The sequence below is a fragment of the Coffea arabica genome, chromosome 3c, assembly GCF_036785885.1.
Source record: "Coffea arabica cultivar ET-39 chromosome 3c, Coffea Arabica ET-39 HiFi, whole genome shotgun sequence".
NCBI classification, from domain to species: Eukaryota; Viridiplantae; Streptophyta; class Magnoliopsida; order Gentianales; family Rubiaceae; genus Coffea; species Coffea arabica.
Window position 1 is genome coordinate 43,033,341 of NC_092314.1, and position 18,242 is coordinate 43,051,582.

Here is an 18,242-nt window from a genome sequence, read left to right on the forward strand (position 1 = left end):
ATTTCACTTATACAAAGATTGCTTGTAACCCAAAGAGGTTGGTTGTAAAGTCATAAATCTCAGTTCATGGTTAATAGGTTTCATGTTTTAATGGCCGTAAACAACCAACATGTGTCCAGTCAGTATTTGCATTTATTGAAAAGGTTTTATTCATCTTTCAAACATTTTTTTTTTTATGGATTAACAACCTAGTAAATTTGAAGAAGCCTTGAATCCCTTGTCGTTTTTTAAATTTCATCTCTCCTGTGTTAAAAAAAATAAAAATTTGATCGTGCATTGACCAAACATTTATTTATATGGTTGAATCCCCTACAACTTGTATGAGGGTAATCCAAGACATTCCGTTTGTACTAGCGGAAGCAATTTCTTTACGAGAAAATATTTTGTATCTATAAATGTCGGACATTGATTGGATAATTTATGTATTACTATTCATCTTCAGCTAAATGAAGGTGGGAAAAGAAAGAATTTGTCAAAGTTTCTTCCAAACCAAAAGAAAAGTAACTTGACAACTAATAGACCTCACACTTGACAACAAATAGACTTCGACAAATTTCATCAAGTCTTATATGTCAAAAAAAAAGGCCCAATTTAGATTTTGGTATCCCAAGTTGAGATTTTGGCATATCAGGCCATGGCACATCAGGCTGTGCTTTACTTTACTTTCTTGCCAGTTGCCATCCTTCAACAAATGCTTTCTGTGATTCAATCTGGTGAAAATGTGTGTAATGTATTTATAAGAATAATTTTGATATTTTTAAAAATTCTATTACGAATGATCATTTCCGTCATTTTACACTTTAATCCAAATCATGAAGGGGTTATGTATAACTTTTAAAACTATAAAGGGGTTATGTAGAAAAAATACTAAATTACAGGGGGATAAAATATAATATATATAACTTTTGTAAGTTATATATGAGCCAGGCGTCCAATGGATGTCACTTGTCAATGAGATGTCACTGGCCGAAACAATTTCACATTCTTGGCTCCGTTTTCAATTTTACTAACCCTGTATGATTTTATGTTTTACCATATAATTCTCTTATAGTTTAATATTTTACTATATAACTCCCTTATAATTTTTAAAATACACACATAACCCCCCTTGATTAATAAATAATTTTTAACTTTATATAAGGGTAAATTATATTTTACCCTCCTGTGGTTTACCCTTTTTTTACATAATCCCCCTATGGTTTCAAAAGCTATACATAACCCCCTCATGGTTTGGATTAAAGTGTCAAAGTAACGGAAATAGTCCCTCGTAACGGAACTTCTAAAAATGTCGAAATTACCCTTATAAATACATGACACATTAACCCCCTATGATTTTTATATTTTACCATATAACCCCCTTATGGTTTAATACTTTACCATATAACCCCCTTATGATTTTCAAAATATACACATAACCCCCCTTGGTTAATACATAAATTTCAGCCTTACATAAGGGTATTTTTGACATTTTAGATGACGCCGTTACGAGTGACTATTTTCGTTACTTTGACACTTTAATCCAAACCATAAGGGGGTTATGTATAGCTTTTGAAACCATAGAGGGGTTATGTGAAAAAACGCTAAACCACAGGGGGGTAAAGTGGAATTTGCCCTTTATATAAAGGTATTTTTGACATTTTAGGTGACTCTGTTAAAAATGATTGATTATTTTCGTCACTTTTACACTTTAATCCAAATTATGAGGGGGTTACGTATAAGTTTTGAAATCATAGGAAGGTTATATAAAAAAATACTAAATCATAAGAGGGTAAAGTGTAATTTGTCCAAACAATTTTGAAGTCAAGCACCTAAGTTGAATATTTTTCGAACTTCAGCAGGTAAAGCACAATTCTAATTAAAGGCGTTATCACAACATCTGAAAGTACATATAATGTTGAATATTTCTACCTTCCCCAAAGGTATCGGAATCCGAAGGGCTCAGCGGTATCTCTTATTTTCAGTCCTTCTCTTTCATTTTTCTTTTATCTTCCCTCCCAATTCTTTTCCATCAGGCTGTTTAATATATAATTACATAATATAGCACTGGATTTTTGTTAAATTTGTGATAATGTAGTTTGGACAGATGCAAATATTTTAATATCTCCCATTAATGATTAATTGTTATCTGCTCACCCATTCTATGGATATAATGGAACGTAACAGAAATGAAAAGGAGGATTCTGATTGCAAATACAAACTACATAGACACAAAACTAAAGAAGTCGAAATTAAATTCTTTCTTTTTTTTTTTTTATTTCAACCTAACCTTTATTAACATTAAGACTTCTTGTTATTTGTTGTCAGTTTAGGTCCATTATTCCTGTCTAGGTTGTTGGATAATTTAATGCAAGAAATAGGAAACCAAGAAATGTGAACCTTATCAAGCATATGCAGCTTCGAGAAACTTGGTTGGTGCAGGGAAGCAATTCAACAAATCCAATCATTACTGGTGCCAATAATAAGAGCCTCTAAAGATCAAACATGAACCATGTGTGGAAAAAGATGTCAAGAAAAAAGAAATGATCGTGTGGTTTCCTCAGCCTGCTGGCACAAGGCACATGTGGCATCAACCTGCAACATAGAATTATTGTGCCATGTAATTATTGGGACAATGAGACTACGTGGCTTAGACTGACTTTGAATTGAGACTGAATCAGAATCATTCTGTTGCTGCATATGGCCAATTCTGAAGTGTCAGAATAAATTGGACGGTACTTGATGGATGCAAATCAAATAATCAAACATAAACCTGCAGGAAATCACGAGAAAATTTATCAAGACGCAAAGGAATTTTCTCTATATTTCAAACAAGGCTGCGGCTATTCTGATACAAACCATACAATACGCAACTCAACGGACAGAGGCTTGGCTACTGACTCTATATATGAAATTGAATGCTTCTAACGTATGAGCCCAACACGGCTAACTTATCAGACATATGCTTGAAATACTAAAACTTGAGTTGATCTAGTTTTCAAAACCATATAACTTGGCGATGGTATGACATAATTTGAATCATTGAATATTTGAAATCTAGATCTATTCAAGTGTGAACCGACTTGAAATACTACTACTGGCTAGTACTCACACAGATGGGTTTAAATCCCATGTGACCATCATAGTAACTAATTTATACAAAGAACAATACCAACCACTTAACTATTGACACGCGCCCAATAATTAAACTAACCAATTAAGTTGGTTTTTGATAATAAAACATATTTCATTAACAGATTATTGGAAATCATCCAGCACAATTGATATACATTGCTGTCCTAATGGCAAATAAAACATGCACAATTAACTTGGTTTAATTAACAAATGAGAGTTGACAAATAAGTGCTCAAATGGTCATAATATGTACTCAATTGCTATTGTGACGCATGACGATTGACTTTCACGACAATGTCCGTTCCACAGTAGAATTTAGCTTCTCTCTATTTTTCATAACACACATTTAAATGCATGACATATGTTTTTATATATTACAAAGGGATATGATTATTTAAAATTTAACTAATCTTAACTTTTATTAATAAATGACGACATGTATCATACATCCAAATGTGCACTGCAGTAAATAGAGAGATAATCCACTAGAAAAGAGCCAAATCCCTCCACAGTGTATTAGGATTAGGAGATATCATATGTATATGTGGTTACTATACCTCTTTGTGCAAGATTTCTATTTTTTTTTTTTTTACTAATGAAAGAATTTTTTGGGTTCAAGAAATATTTTAAATCTTACAAGGTAAGGGTTTTTGAGTTGGATCAAGTAGTTATGAGCAATTGGGGGGAAGGAGCCCCTGTTAGGTAAATCTTTACCATATCACTGGTGTTTGTTTCGGTACCATACTTGTCAGATCATCATGGCTCTTTAATTTGGGCTATTGATACAAATACAGAGCAAATTATTGGAATAATCACTAAATTTTTTGAATATTCGAGCTTTGACTACTCAATTATTAATAGTATATTTACATTTTATATCCACTAAACTATCAAAAAAGTAAATTTTGAGTCATTCCATCTAATTTAACTGTTAATTCTGTTATATTTAATTATTAATAGTATGTCTCGTGAATCGTGCAAATGATAGAATTAACGGTAAAATCAAACGAAATGTTCCAAAATTTACACTTTTTAATAGTTTAGTAAATAAAAATAATATACTATTAATAGTTGAATAGTCAAATCTTGACTATTTAAAGAGTTTAATGGCTATTCAGATAATTTGCTCTACCAACATATGCGTGTGCTTATGTGTTAATTGGGGAGTGATATGATATACAACATTATGTTTTGTTGCTGAGGTAGCCACAAAAAAAAAACCTTTCCAAAAAGATCTTTTAGAAAGTTAGCAATTTATCAGTACCGTCCATATATTTATTTCAACTCCTGTTTCAAATAAATCAGAATATTACTCTTGTCATTCATAGTGACAGTCAAACAAAAGTGCACCACTCCTTTTTAGGTTTGTTGGACCATGTAATTAGGCGAAAAGTAATGAGCGAGGAAAAACAAAGGCTAATAGACCAATCAAGACCACAAAGATCTTGGGGCACATGATGTAGAAATGGGCTGACAAAATTCTTGTAAACCAAAATGACATGGCTGCATAGACAAATGCACTATTCTGACTTAGGTCTTTAGGCAATGTAATACCAAAAGGAAAAAAAAAACCTATAGTAATACACCACAATTTTCTAAATGATTAGAAGATATTCTACACTCAGAAGGCTATTATTGATCTAAGAGCTACCAAAAGAAATGCCAAAAGAAAAATTAAAAGTTGTGGCTTTCGCTCTACTGTGCAAGCGAACTTGATAAGGAGCTCAGAAGACAAAAAAAAGAATATTGATTATGAGGTGAGATTTTAAGGTAGGGACGTGAAATAAAGTCAAAAAACAAATTAAAAAAATAAGAAATACAACAATGATTTCCGATATTAATTTGGATAACAAGTTTGTTTGGATAGGAGGTTATTTGAAATAATTACTATAACATTTTTTATGATATGATGTATGTGAGATTAAAAAAAGTGGTTGAAAATTATATGTATGATGTAAGTAAAATAAAATCTAATTTTTTTTTTGAAATTCTTGATATCCAAACACACCTAGATTTTTTATTGTAATAATACAACACTGATTGTAATTTAATATATGCAAAATTTAAAAAATGTGATTGGAAAAAAATGTTGATGGGAAATCAACGAATTGTCAAAAGTTAAGGACTCAAGGAATGAAATCTTATGTTTGACTGTGGAGGAATCATGGGCACCACAATGGACAGTGGTCCTTGCTGGCTTTACTAAAAGTAGAAACTTTCTACGTCTTTCGTTCTATTGAAAATATCATATTTTTTATTTTAAAATATTTATCATATTGAAAAATTAAAGTAACTTTTAGTCTTTTTTTAATATAATTCTTCTTTCTAATTATATATATGTTATTATTCAAATTTAAATTTTAAATTTATGAGGATAAAATAAAAAAAAGTATAAACGTCACAATCAAATCACTGTTTTAAAAATTAAATTCTTCAATTATGACTAAATAATTGGCATGGAAGGAGTATAAGTCTCTTCATCATCAGTGTAGACCCTCAAAATATTTAATCAAATGAATCACATACAGTGGACACAAAACGAGAGATTCGCACCTTAAGCAATCAAGCAAGAAAGGATAGATTAACACTGTTCATCATCAGGGTAGGCCCTCAAAATACAAAACAAGCTCGAAAGCTTGGCAGCTCAATCGCGGAAGAAAGGACAAACGAGTTCCTGGGGCTACCAGAAGACAAAAACGAAGAAACCGGAGCAGGAGGCATTTTCTTATTAACACACGAATCTTATCTTACTCAACGAAGAAACGGGAGTTGGAGGCATTTTCTTATTGGACTTTGAATCTTTTCTTATTGTTGTATCGATCGATCAAAATTTATGATTTTTACATAGATTATCAAGCATCAAAATCTTAATGGGATTTAAATTAGTGATTAATAAGATATCACAGCTAAATAACAAAATAAGTAGTTTTCTAAATAAATAAATAAATCCTAAAAAAATTTGGTTTAATAATCTTACATTGCCTCATTTAAATCAATGTTGTCTGATGCGACTGCCAAGAGCGCGATCCGAAATAAGTTGTGACGGGCTGAGCGAACTGAAGAAGAGAGAACTAGTGTGCAAGCGAGGTGAGCGAGCTGACCTGCAAAAGGATGAGCTGCGGAGAGCACAATCCGAACTGAGCACTAGGGATGTGCTCGAACTGAAGAGAACCGAACTGGTACCAACGAGATGGTCCGAAGTGACCTACAAGAAAGGTGAATGGCGGGGCTGGTTCCCCGATGTAGCTTCAACGGTCAAGTTAGTGAGAGCTATAGGAGTAGAGTTACAGTGTAGAATACTGTGGATGGCATACCTTGTGTTGCCTTGTAGGGCTGTATTTATAGGTTTGTGGGTGGTAGTTTCCTTATAGGACCATGAGTCCTTAGTAGAGAAGGAGTCTTTCTAGGGTTTCCCCTGCTAGCTCCGAAAGGTTCGGGAGCTGCGGCCCATCAGGCCCATCCGGCGGAGAGGCGGTGGCCATGTGCGAACTGGCATCCATCCTGTTCGAACTGATCTAGCCAAATTGACAGATCACTATATCCGAACTGACACGTGGCCCAATCCCCAATAGAAGCGGGCACGGAAGGAGCTCACGCGTGAACAGATCAAAGTTCTGGAGCCCTCTCGCAGGAACTCCTGAACTGAACACCTTGAGCCACGTTCAGTTCGAACATAGTGATCTGTCAGTTTGGCCAGATCAGTTCGGACAGGATGGATGCCAGTTCGCGCATGGCCGCTGCCTCTCCGCTGGATGGGCCTGATGGTCCACGGCTTCCGAACCTTTCGGAACTAGCAGGGGAAACCCTAGAAAGACTCCTTCTCTACTAAGGACTCATAGTTCTATAAGGAAACTACCACCCACAAGCCTATAAATACAGCTCTACAGGGCAACACAAGGTACGCTATCCACAGTATTCTACACTGTAACTCTACTCCTATAGCTCTTACTGACCTGACCGTTGGAGCTACACCGGGGAACCAGCCCCGCCATTCATCTCTCTTGTACGTCACTTCGAACCATTTCGTTGGTACCAGTTCGAGCACACCCCTGGTGCTCAGTTTGGATTGTGCTCTCTGCAGCTCATCCTTTTGCAAGTCAGCTCGCTCACCTCGCTTGCGCACCAGTTCTCTCATCTTTAGTTCGCTCCGCCCGTCACAGCTCATTTCGGATCGCGCTCTCGACAGTCACATCAATTGGCGCCGTCTGTGGGAACGTAATTCTTCCCTTTGCGAATCATGTTGAAAACTAGATCTCAGAGGAACACTGACGGATCTAAGGGAAACGAGCGAGGCGACCCCCAAAATCCCCGTCAAGATCCAACTCCTGGTGACAAGGGTGCGGAGCTCTCGCGCATCCCACCTGAACAACTGGTGCGAACCGTGGTGGAAAACCTGCCCACCTTCGAAGCAATTATGAACTACTTAAAGGAGCAAACCGGAGACCATCAGGACCAGGAGCCTAAGGCACGGAAGACAGATGGAATTGTGCCCTCAGAGTCTCGAATGGGAAGCCCAATCCCCAACAGAAGTGGGTACGAAAGGAGCTCACGCGTGAACAGATCAAAATTCTGGAGTCCTCTCACAGGAACTTCCGAACTGAACACCCTGAGCCCTTCCGGGGGCTCCCACGGAGAGAGCTCTCTCCAAAGAGAGACGAGTACCGGGTACAGGATGAACTGGATCTTTTGCTAGATCCGGAAGCGGACAAATATACCGCCTCCCCCTTTGTGCCAGACATCGAGGACTACCCGCTACTCGCGAAGTTCGAAATATCAAGTATGAAATCCTATGATGCAACCACAGACCCAGAGGACCATCTGTTTGCATTCATGACACAAATGCGCATACAAACGGCCGTAGATACGGTCAGGTGCAAGACCTTTCCAACGTTCCTAGAGGGAAAGATGCATCAATGGTTCCAGGAACTGCCCCCCAGGTCAATTCGGTTCTTCAGCCAGCTTGTGCGGTTGTTTTCAGCACAGTTCGTTTCGTCGCGAGCCTTTTCCAAGAGCACTGCTCATCTGATGACGATCCATCAAAACCCTGAGGAGTCACTGCGCGAATACATATTGCGATTCAACAATGAGTCCCTCCAGGTCCGAGATCGAGACGATAAGGTTGTCATGGCCGCCTTTATCAACAGACTGTGCAAGCAGAAACTATACACCGAGTTTGTGGAGAAGCCTCCCAAGTCAGTTTGGGAGATGCTGGACCGAGCTCACGAGAAGGCTAATGCAATGGAAGCTAATCGCCTGAAGACTGAACAGGAGAAAGTACGAGGCCAGAGATGGTAGAACTTCTTTGGTCGATCTCAAAACAGAGAGGGTAGAACTTCTTCTATTCGACCTCCAAGCAAAAAAAGTAGAATTCCTCTGTTCGGCCTCTAGTTGAGCCAACCTCCTCTGTTCGGCATTTAGTTGAGTAATGACCTGCCGACTGTTCAGTTTGGCCAACCTCCTATGTTCGGCCTCTAAGTCACCAGCTCAAAAACCAAATTCATGCAACCATGCGATGACTCTAAACTCAAAGGGGGGCTATTTGTAGAGGAACCAATTCACCAACGCCACATGTCAGTTCGGACAGGCGCCATGTCAGTTCGTGCAAGTCAGCTCGGGCATTTACAAAGGTCAGTTCGGACAAAGCCACCTCCTCCCAGTTGGATGGGCTTAGTGGGCTGAAGCTCCCGAGCCATTCGGGGCCAGCAGACATAATCCAAGGAGGAGTCCATCTCTAGTAAGGCTCATAATCCTACAAGGATACTACTACCAAGAGCCCTATAAATATAGTTCAACCAGACAATACAAGCCCAGCAGTTCGTTCCTTTTGCGGGTTAGTTCGCTCACCTCGTTGGCACCAGTTCGCTCATCCTCAGTTCACGCAGCCCGGGATTGCTCAGTTCGGATCGTGCTCACAACAGTTGCATCACCGGACATATGAGAGAAAATGGTCAAGTGGGCTGTGGAGCTGTCTGAGTATGACCTGGATTACCAACTGCGGACAGCCATCAAAGCCCAGACGCTGGCTTATTTTATAGCGGAAGGTGTTTCCCTCGGACAACAGGCCAAAGAAGCTCCTACGTGAGTTGAGGCCGAACAAGCTGGAGAGACCGGCGTAAAGCCAGCTGAGGCCGAACAGGCCGGAGAGGCCGGTGGACAATCGGCTGAAACCAAGCAAGCCCAAGAAGCTCCTTCGCGAGCTAAGACTGAATAGGCTGTAGACGCTCCCACGCGAGCTGAGGTCAAACAAGCCGGAGAGATTCCTGCGCGAGTTGAGGCCAAACAGGCCTGAGAGGCTCCTGCGCGAGCTGAGGCCAAACAAGCCTGAGAGGCCGGCGCGAAACCGGTCGAGGCTGACCAGTCCGGAGAAGTTGGCACCAAACCAGCCGAGGCCGAACAGGCCAAAGAGGCTATTGTACGAGCTGAGGTCGTACAGGTCGGAGAAACTGCTACACAAGCCGAGGCCAAAGAGGCTGCCGAATAGGCCATCCCAACCTGGACATCGTATGTCGACAGAACATCAAGCAAGGGTATGGAGCCGGGCTCCTCCTAATCAGCCATACGGGGAAAAAACTGGCTTACGCCTTGAGGTTCGACTTCAAAACCTCCAATAACGAGTCCGAGTAGAAGGCTCTTTCATTTAAGCTCACTCACTCAGTCTATACATGACATTAGTTGTTTTGCATAACTCTAAACTAGTTAGAATCCTATTCGCACAAATGTATTCAGTTGAGGTTGAATTATTTTTCACAAGTTAAAAGTCAACTCGTGCATGTCAGGTCGCGCATGGGTCTGGATCTTTTCGGGCAAATATATGAACTATTTTGCATAAGTTGGAAGTCAGTTTGCGCGCCAACCTGGGGTCTGTTCGCGCAAGTGTATTTAGACAGTATGATAAGAAAAACATGAATGGAAAATTTTGCTAAGTATGGAAGAAACAAATGTCTATTCATTCCACAAAAACCATTTATGAGAGAGGAGTTCATACAAAAAGCGAACTGGTCCTACTCAGTTCGAACTTACAAGTTACTCGAGCAAAGGCAGCAATCGTGGAATCGTAGGTCCCACACCAAACTAACCTGTCGCCTCAAAATTTGGTCCAGACTCAAGCGACTTTTCGATGACTCTAGATTCAAAGGGAGGCTAGTATAGTGGGGCCAATCAACCTGAGCCATATGTCAGTTCGGACATAGTAATCTGTCAGTTCGGTCAGATCATTTTGGACAGGATGGATGCCAGTTCGCGCATGGCCGCCGCCTCCCCGCTGGATGGGCCTGATGGGCCGCGGCTCCCAAACCTTTCGGAGCTAGCAGGGGAAACCCTAGAAAGACTCATTCTCTACTAAGGACTCATAGTCCTATAAGGAAATTATCACTCACAAGCCTATAAATACAGCCCCACAGGGAAACACAAGGTACTCCATCCACAGTATTTTACACTATAACTCTACTCCTATAACTCTCACTGACTTGACCATCGGAGCTACACCGGGGAACCAGCCCCGCCATTCATCTCTCTTGTAGGTCACTTCGGACCATCTCGTTGGTATCAGTTCGATTCTCCTCAGTTTGAGCACATCCCTGGTGCTCAGTTCGGATTTTGCTCTCCGTAGCTCATCCTTTTGCAGGTCAGCTCGCTCACCTCGCTTGCGCACTAGTTCTTTTTTCTTCAGTTCGCTCAGCCCGTCACAGCTCATTTCGGATCGCACTCTCAGCAGTCGTATCAAGTACAATGCTTGAATAGCCTGTGGACACTGCCATATACTCCCACTAATGTTGTAGATAATGTCATCATTTATTATTTCTCAGAAAATTATGAAAATGCACCATTATTTAGAAAAAGGTATGGCCTGAAGTACTTTTCCTTTGAATTATATCACCGATCCAATCACTGTAAAAGCCAACAAGATTAAAATTATTAGAATATGGATAAAATATACCATTAGATTATATACATCTAATGTATCTTAAAATCCTTTTGGCCCCTAACCCAAACTTTCTCATGATACCTTTAAGTGAAAAGGTTACTAACTAGAAATTTACAAGTCTTAATGCAAATAAGGGTCTCGTTTGGAACCTGAGTTTTTTGAAAGTTTGTTTAAAACTTTACTGTAGATCACTATAAAAGTTGTATAAAAACTTACTGTATAAGTTTTTAAAAAACTTTATTGTAGCATTAAAAAATCTTTTTTAATAACTTCCAAAATTTTTAAAAAAAAAATTTTCTGTAGCCAAAAATTTTGCCTATATTACTTTTGCAAAATTATTATCACTTTTTTCAACTAGTTAAACCAAAATAGGTAAAATTAGATGGTGCACAACAGGATTAATTTGAGGGGGACATATATGCGAATTTTCCCAGAATAACAAGGTGATTTTTTAACTACATAAAAACATGCCTATATGCACTCATTTAACATGTAAATGAAGATTCAAATTTCATAAAGGAAAAAAACCATTTTCCATTTAAATGCAGACACAGAACTAAGCAGGCAACAGGTTCCTAGCATCGAAGCAAACCGAAGCTAAAAAAGGGATTTAATCCCTCCACTATTGTTGAGGGGATCCTAATATAGGTTGACTGGGCAGCCATTGTCGGGAAATAGCTGATCGCTGCTACGTCCGAAAAAAAAAAAAGCTGTCGAGCTCAATTAATTGAAGAATGGAGGAGGTACTGCACCTAACTTTAGCTACAGTAGAGGAATTTTGGGTGTTTATCTAAAATAGTAGAGGGCTTTGTAGCAGCAACTACGTGGGAAGCTTGAGCAGGCGGACCGTGGGGGAGGACACAAACTTCACCACCGTAAACTTGTCGGACTCCAAGTTGCTTCCAAAATGCTGAACTTTCGTTGCGACTGCACTGGATCGGCTGTTCACTGCTACGAATATTAGAGGTCTGACCAACTTCAACCGCCACTTCTCATTTGGTGCATCAGCTTCCGACGAGCAGGAGCACCACGCGGGAGGTCCGGAGGTATAGCAACTAGGGCAGCTTGCTTTCTGTGGAGAGCTCTTCCTGTTTTACTGGTCAGATGCTAAGGCCAAAAAAAAGCCACAAACGAGTCCTCTTGTCCTGCCGCAAGTTTTTTTCAAGTTTTTGACCCCAAAACGACGTCATTTCATTTAAGTTTTAGACATGCCAAAAAATTTTTTAGAGTTCTTGTAGCAAAAGTTTTTAAAAAACTGGTAGCATACAAACTTGTCAAATAACCATGGTTCCAAACAGGAGTTCATAAAAATTAGATGAACAATCGTATGACAATGAATGGTACCATGCACAATTGAATTGTTATTTTTAGAAGTTTTTTATTTTAAAAAATTAATATAATGATTTGACAAGACTAAACCCCTTTTTAAAACTTTGATGAGGCTGTCTCACCTTATCAGCAGTATTTACATCTTTGTGCTGCAAGAATGCTCCCACAATTCAATTGGGTAAAAAAGTAGGCAATACTATCTAGTACGTTCGAATTTTCCAGACTCGTGATGCACGTGCTTTCCAACTCATGATACACAGCTTTTCAAGTTACACAGGACCGCATTGGAAGAGGAGCAGGAAGGGTTGCTGGCTGTTTACGGTTAAGATTTGATTAAAAAAATTGTACGATCCAGATTTCATCTTGTATCTCGATTTTAACAATATGTGTGGGACTCACAAAATTTTGTTCTAAAGTGACACATTATTAAAAGTAAGTTACACCATGTGCAAACAAAGTTACGCCATGTGCAAAATGCACATAGACAACCGTTCCTACACCTGATCCATTCCTTGCAGTTCATGATCAAGATTTGATCGAAAAAAATATATAAAGTTCAAATTTTATTTTGTATCTCGCTTTTTATATTATGTGTAGAACTAATAAAATTTTATCTTATAATTACATATTATTAAAAGTAAATTACGCTATGTCCAATAGAATTACGTCGTATGCATTTTGCGTAAGGAAAAGTCTGAAGTAACGATCGTTGCGATAACAAAACTGTTTTTACCTGATATAACCGATAAAAACACTTTTAGTGACTATTTGATTACCTATTGGACTGGTCACCTAAATAAGATAGTACCTAAATATTTGGTTAGTAAGTTTTACATAAAAAATAGTAAGTTAAACTCGATAAATTAGTAACTTTTATGTCTCAAAAAGTAAATTAGAATAAATATGGAACTTACTTTTTTTTTGAAATAAATTACTACTCTATATTCGAAACTTACTTTTTGGAGAGCAAGTTTAGTTCAAATAATAGTAAGTTTTTATAGATTAATAGTAAATATTGTTGATAGTGGTCAAACCCTACTAGTTTGTAGTATAAATTTACTATTTTACTTAAAAAGCTTATATGAAACAAGTATTCGGAAGTTTATTTGAAATAATGCTAAGATTTTTTATTAATGATTGAAACTTAGTATTATAGTTAGTACAAAACCCTTCTTTTCTCACCTCAAGTGCACGGCTGAAACTCTCATTTTCTCACCTCAAGAGCTGGCCAAAACAAGAAAGAAAAGAAAGGAAAGAAAACTCTTTATTTCTACCTCAAATCTTACTCTAAATCACCTCAAACTTTAATCACACTTTGCAATCTACTTGGAGAGCAACTCAAGCTACAAAAAGGGGCTGCTTTCCATGGTTTTCTTGAGCATTTTTGGACTGAAATTTCTGCCTTGGTTCATCTAAACAGGTAGGTGATGATCAACCTTGAAAATCTTGATTTATGGAAGTTCTATTGCACATATAAGCTCATGCATGCATGTGGGTAGCTTTATTTATGTTGGAAAGTTGTTGTGTGGGCTCTATGAACTCCCACTATGGTTGGATGGACTGATTTGTTGTGTTTTAATGATATTAATGTTGGTTTAGTATTTAAATTAGTGGAAATGAGTGATATTATGGATGAAAGTTCAAATGGGAGAGAGGATGAAAATTTTCCGATTCTGCCCCTGTGAATTTCGTGCACTTCAGTGCAAATTTTTGAGGTTCTAATGACTTGTTTCTGATGTATATGTGTAATATAAGTTGTGTACAAAGTTTCATCAAAAAATTCCGTGATTTGGTTGGCCAAATGTTGTGTTTTCAGAAATCAGCAAAACTGGAAATTTTTCCCGTAACTGTTCTGGCAGTGTTCTTGTTTTGGCTATAACTTTTTGCCCCGACGTCGAAATCAAGTGCCGTTTGTGGCACTAGAAACTAGATATTCCCATCTTTTGAACGGTATAAAATACACATTCTGGTTCCACCTGAGTCGGCCATACCAATCATTTGAACATGACTGTCCTGTTTCACGTCTACACTAGGAGCTCTGTTTTGAGCAGCGAATTAATGCTCAAATATGAGCTAGCTATGGACAGATTTTGAAAATGATTTCTTCTAAGAAATTGTAGCTTTAGGAATCTAGTTTTCAACACCACCAACCACCTCAATTCTGAGTTGAATTGAGTGATTTATGACCAGATTTCGAAACTGACTTTGTGGGAGAAAACCCTAATGTTGGACAGATTTGTAACCAATCTTGATTTGAGACTTTCTATTCGAAATTTTTGGTGTAAATCACCTACCAAATGTATCTTGGATCCTTATTAGACCTGTTTATCATAAATGAGACATGTTTTAGGCATTTTATTAGCCAAAGGTTTGAGAAAAAGAAAACTAGAGGTGCAAGGCAGCTTGGACTTGGAGACTTGGAAAAATTTGGTGGTTTTGTTAACTAACTTCCCGAATGAATTTTCCTATGAAATTTGGTAGAGGAATAGCCCTTATATGGTAGGATAATACTATGAAACTTGGTGCCATTCTGAGTCCATTTCAATGTTCAACCAACGTTCCAAAGTTAGCTATTTAAATTTGGAAAATTTGCCCAATGGTCTCATTTTTCAGCAAATTTGAGCCGCCATATCTTGGTGCTCAGAACTCCAATTCTTGTTCTGCTTATTTTTTTAAACTTTGATTGTAACTCTAATTGAGTTCCGAATTTCAGAGGTTAGTTTGCATTGTGTGAATTATGCCGAATTTCCAAACTTTGCCGAAAATCAACTCAAATCTGTCTTGATATTCCAAAACAGCAACTTGAAGCCAAAATTTGAACGTCTTCCAATTTGAATCATGGAAAAGTGTTTTCTAGGAACTTTTAGTACTTCAGAAGTAATTTCCAATGGTACCAAGTTCTCCAATTGTGGACTTACTGAGGGCAAGATCTGATTTTTCTAAGTTTGACGCGCAAAGCTGAAATTTACCGATTTCTTAGAAAATGAAAATTTGAGAACTCGTTATTCTTTCTTGATGATAATTGGTCGCTTTAAACTCGATTTCATGAAGGAAATCAGCTTTTCTTGTGTTAAGAAAACCTCACTTTTGAACCTTTATTTTGGGTGGCTAAGCTTCTCGGTTTGAGGTATTGATTAGTCTAGATGAGTGTAACTCCTTTCTTGATTAATGCGTGATTATGAGTGGAAAATGCTTATTAATTGCTTCAGGTACTCAAGCGAATCTTGAAGAGAATCCTGGAGGGGACAACTAAAGACTTTACTTGCTCAATTAATTTTGAATTGGTGAGTGTCAAGTGCATGACTTGTCGCGTTTACTTGATTTACCTGCTTATATACGTGAATATCACTTGATGAGACGAGTGTGTACTTTATCGCACTCGCTCTCCTTTAATTGAACTTTACTTGCATTAACTTGGTTTTTCAAAGTCGATTTGAGTGAATCTCGTCGACTAAAATATACTCGTTTTCGTGTGCATAGCATGTTATCGTGCGTGTCGTACATGTCGTGCGTGTCGTGTTGTCGGGTGGAGTGAATCTCCTCGACTTATGGGGACGCCCAATTCTCTTAGCCAATCTTGCAACTCGAGCCGGTATGGGTTTGGTCGAGAAGTTTGATAAACCAAGAGAATAACAAAACACAACTTGATCTTTTGAGATCTTGTTCTGCATACTTGTGGAGTATCGCCCTTTTCGTGCATGTTCTAAAAGTCAAAACTTGATCTCTTGAGATCTCGTTCAACATACTCGACGAGTATCGTCTTTTTCGTGCGTGTTTGGTTACGGATCCGAAAGGGTAGAATGTTGGCCGGAAGAAGTAATAAGTGAAATTTCAACGGATATAATACCCACCCGGATGACGGAGTGTCATCACGAGAGGGTATCTGATCAAGCTGTGGCAAAGCAAGTGGAAAATAGCTCCTGAGAGCTCCTATATCCTTGAATTGTTTCTGTTTACTTTTCTCGCTCGAATTGTAATTTACTTGAATAATATTGTTCTACTTGAATATTGGGATTGTTACTTGGACAACGTGCTTGCATATGTGTTTTCTTGGCCTCACGAGCAATTGCTCACCCCGTAGATTTGTTTTCCTTAACAGGAATGGATAGAGTGAAACTCGGTGAAACCCTTTGGAAATACTTTTGTATTAGGGTTTCAAATGTAATCGACTAGACATTTTGGCTGTTGTATATTTTGGGAATTGATATATCTTTTGGATCCTGATGTAAGAATTGGGTAACTGATGTATTTTGAACTGGTGGTGTAAGACTTGGATGTTCGATTATGGAAGTGACTTTTCCTTATTAGACTACTATTAATTGTTATATATTGTTAAGTTTGAATCAATTTGTCTCGAGTCCTGGCGAGAGCTGGGCAGGCGTTCCGCGGATATCCTTGGGTTCACCCTTGGGAGAAGTGGGGGCGTCACATTATGGAATTGTATCCATATTTTTTCTATCAAACTTTTTTTTATTGGAAAATGGTATGTAAATTATTATAAAACGTCATTTTATAATAATCATAGTTTTTTATAGATGAATGTTATGTAAACTATTAAAATTATCAATTCACAAATGACTAAATCGTACTACTTTATGGCATATATTAGTCTAATTGACTAAAAAATTACTGTAATCATTTGTACGTTAATTGTTGAATTGAAATTTCCTTTATTGCTGGTACAAGTTCTTCTAATCAAAGCAAAATAAAATCAAATATCTTTTCCTTTTGTATGCAATAGTTATGCTTAGTAGAAAATTATTAAACCATTTTTACAATTCATAGTTTCTCCTAAAATTAGTAACATTTTCCATGACCTCTAACCTTGTCAATAATACTAACCACTGACATGTAGATAATCTTAAATGCAAAAGCCATCAATATGACAAAAAAAGAATATTTTCTTGTTGAACGAAAAAAATTACAATTCTATATATAATGGAAGAAATTCATCATGAATGAGAATGAATTGCAAAGTTATCACATTTCTAATTTCATATGCATCCAAAATTTGATGCAGCATTACTTTAGAGGAACTTTCCTTTTTCACACTAAAGAACCAATCCCAATCTCTACATCTCTTTTATTTTTTCTTTAACCATTAAATGGAGTCAAAGTTGTTAGCAGTAAAATACTAAATAAATTTAATTCCATTTCAAGCTCTAGTTAATTGCATACTAATATTTTACACCACAATCAATTGAGCACCAATTTCCTTTTTTTTTTTTTAAGTGGCTATTATTTATCTTAGGTTAAATATTTACATATAAAATAATAGAAATAGAATGTCAATCCTCGGATCAATAGAACTTCAATTATTGTTAATAAAATTAATTTTGCATTGATAAAAATTAGTCTACAGAATGAAAAGTCAATGGCAACAATTGCTAAAATATAGCAATTTTTAATTATGGGAAAATAAACAATTAAGTTCCCAAAATATTTCACTTTTATTGTTTAAAAATCTCAACTTGTTAACCAAATTCAAAATAATTCTATTGTCAAAAATATTTTTCCTCAAATTAACTTTAATGATAAGATGTGAGATACAAATATGACAAAACATCTCTCATATGTATGTCGTGGATATTTGAGACTTTTAGTAAAAAAAAAATTGTTATTAAAATAACATTGTATCATAGTGTACTAATTATTTTAGGACCATTTTATACGTGAACTAAATTTAATTTAAATTATACAATAGATTATATATGCATGTGATTTTCATTTATAATTGTTGGATCCCATTTTTATGAACAATCTCTCAAGGAAAAAAAGTCCAAATCATACTTATTTTCTTATATTAATTGTTATACTAATTTTGTCATTTTTATTATTATATTATTTCTCATTTTGTTTGGGCTTTAACTCGTATTAT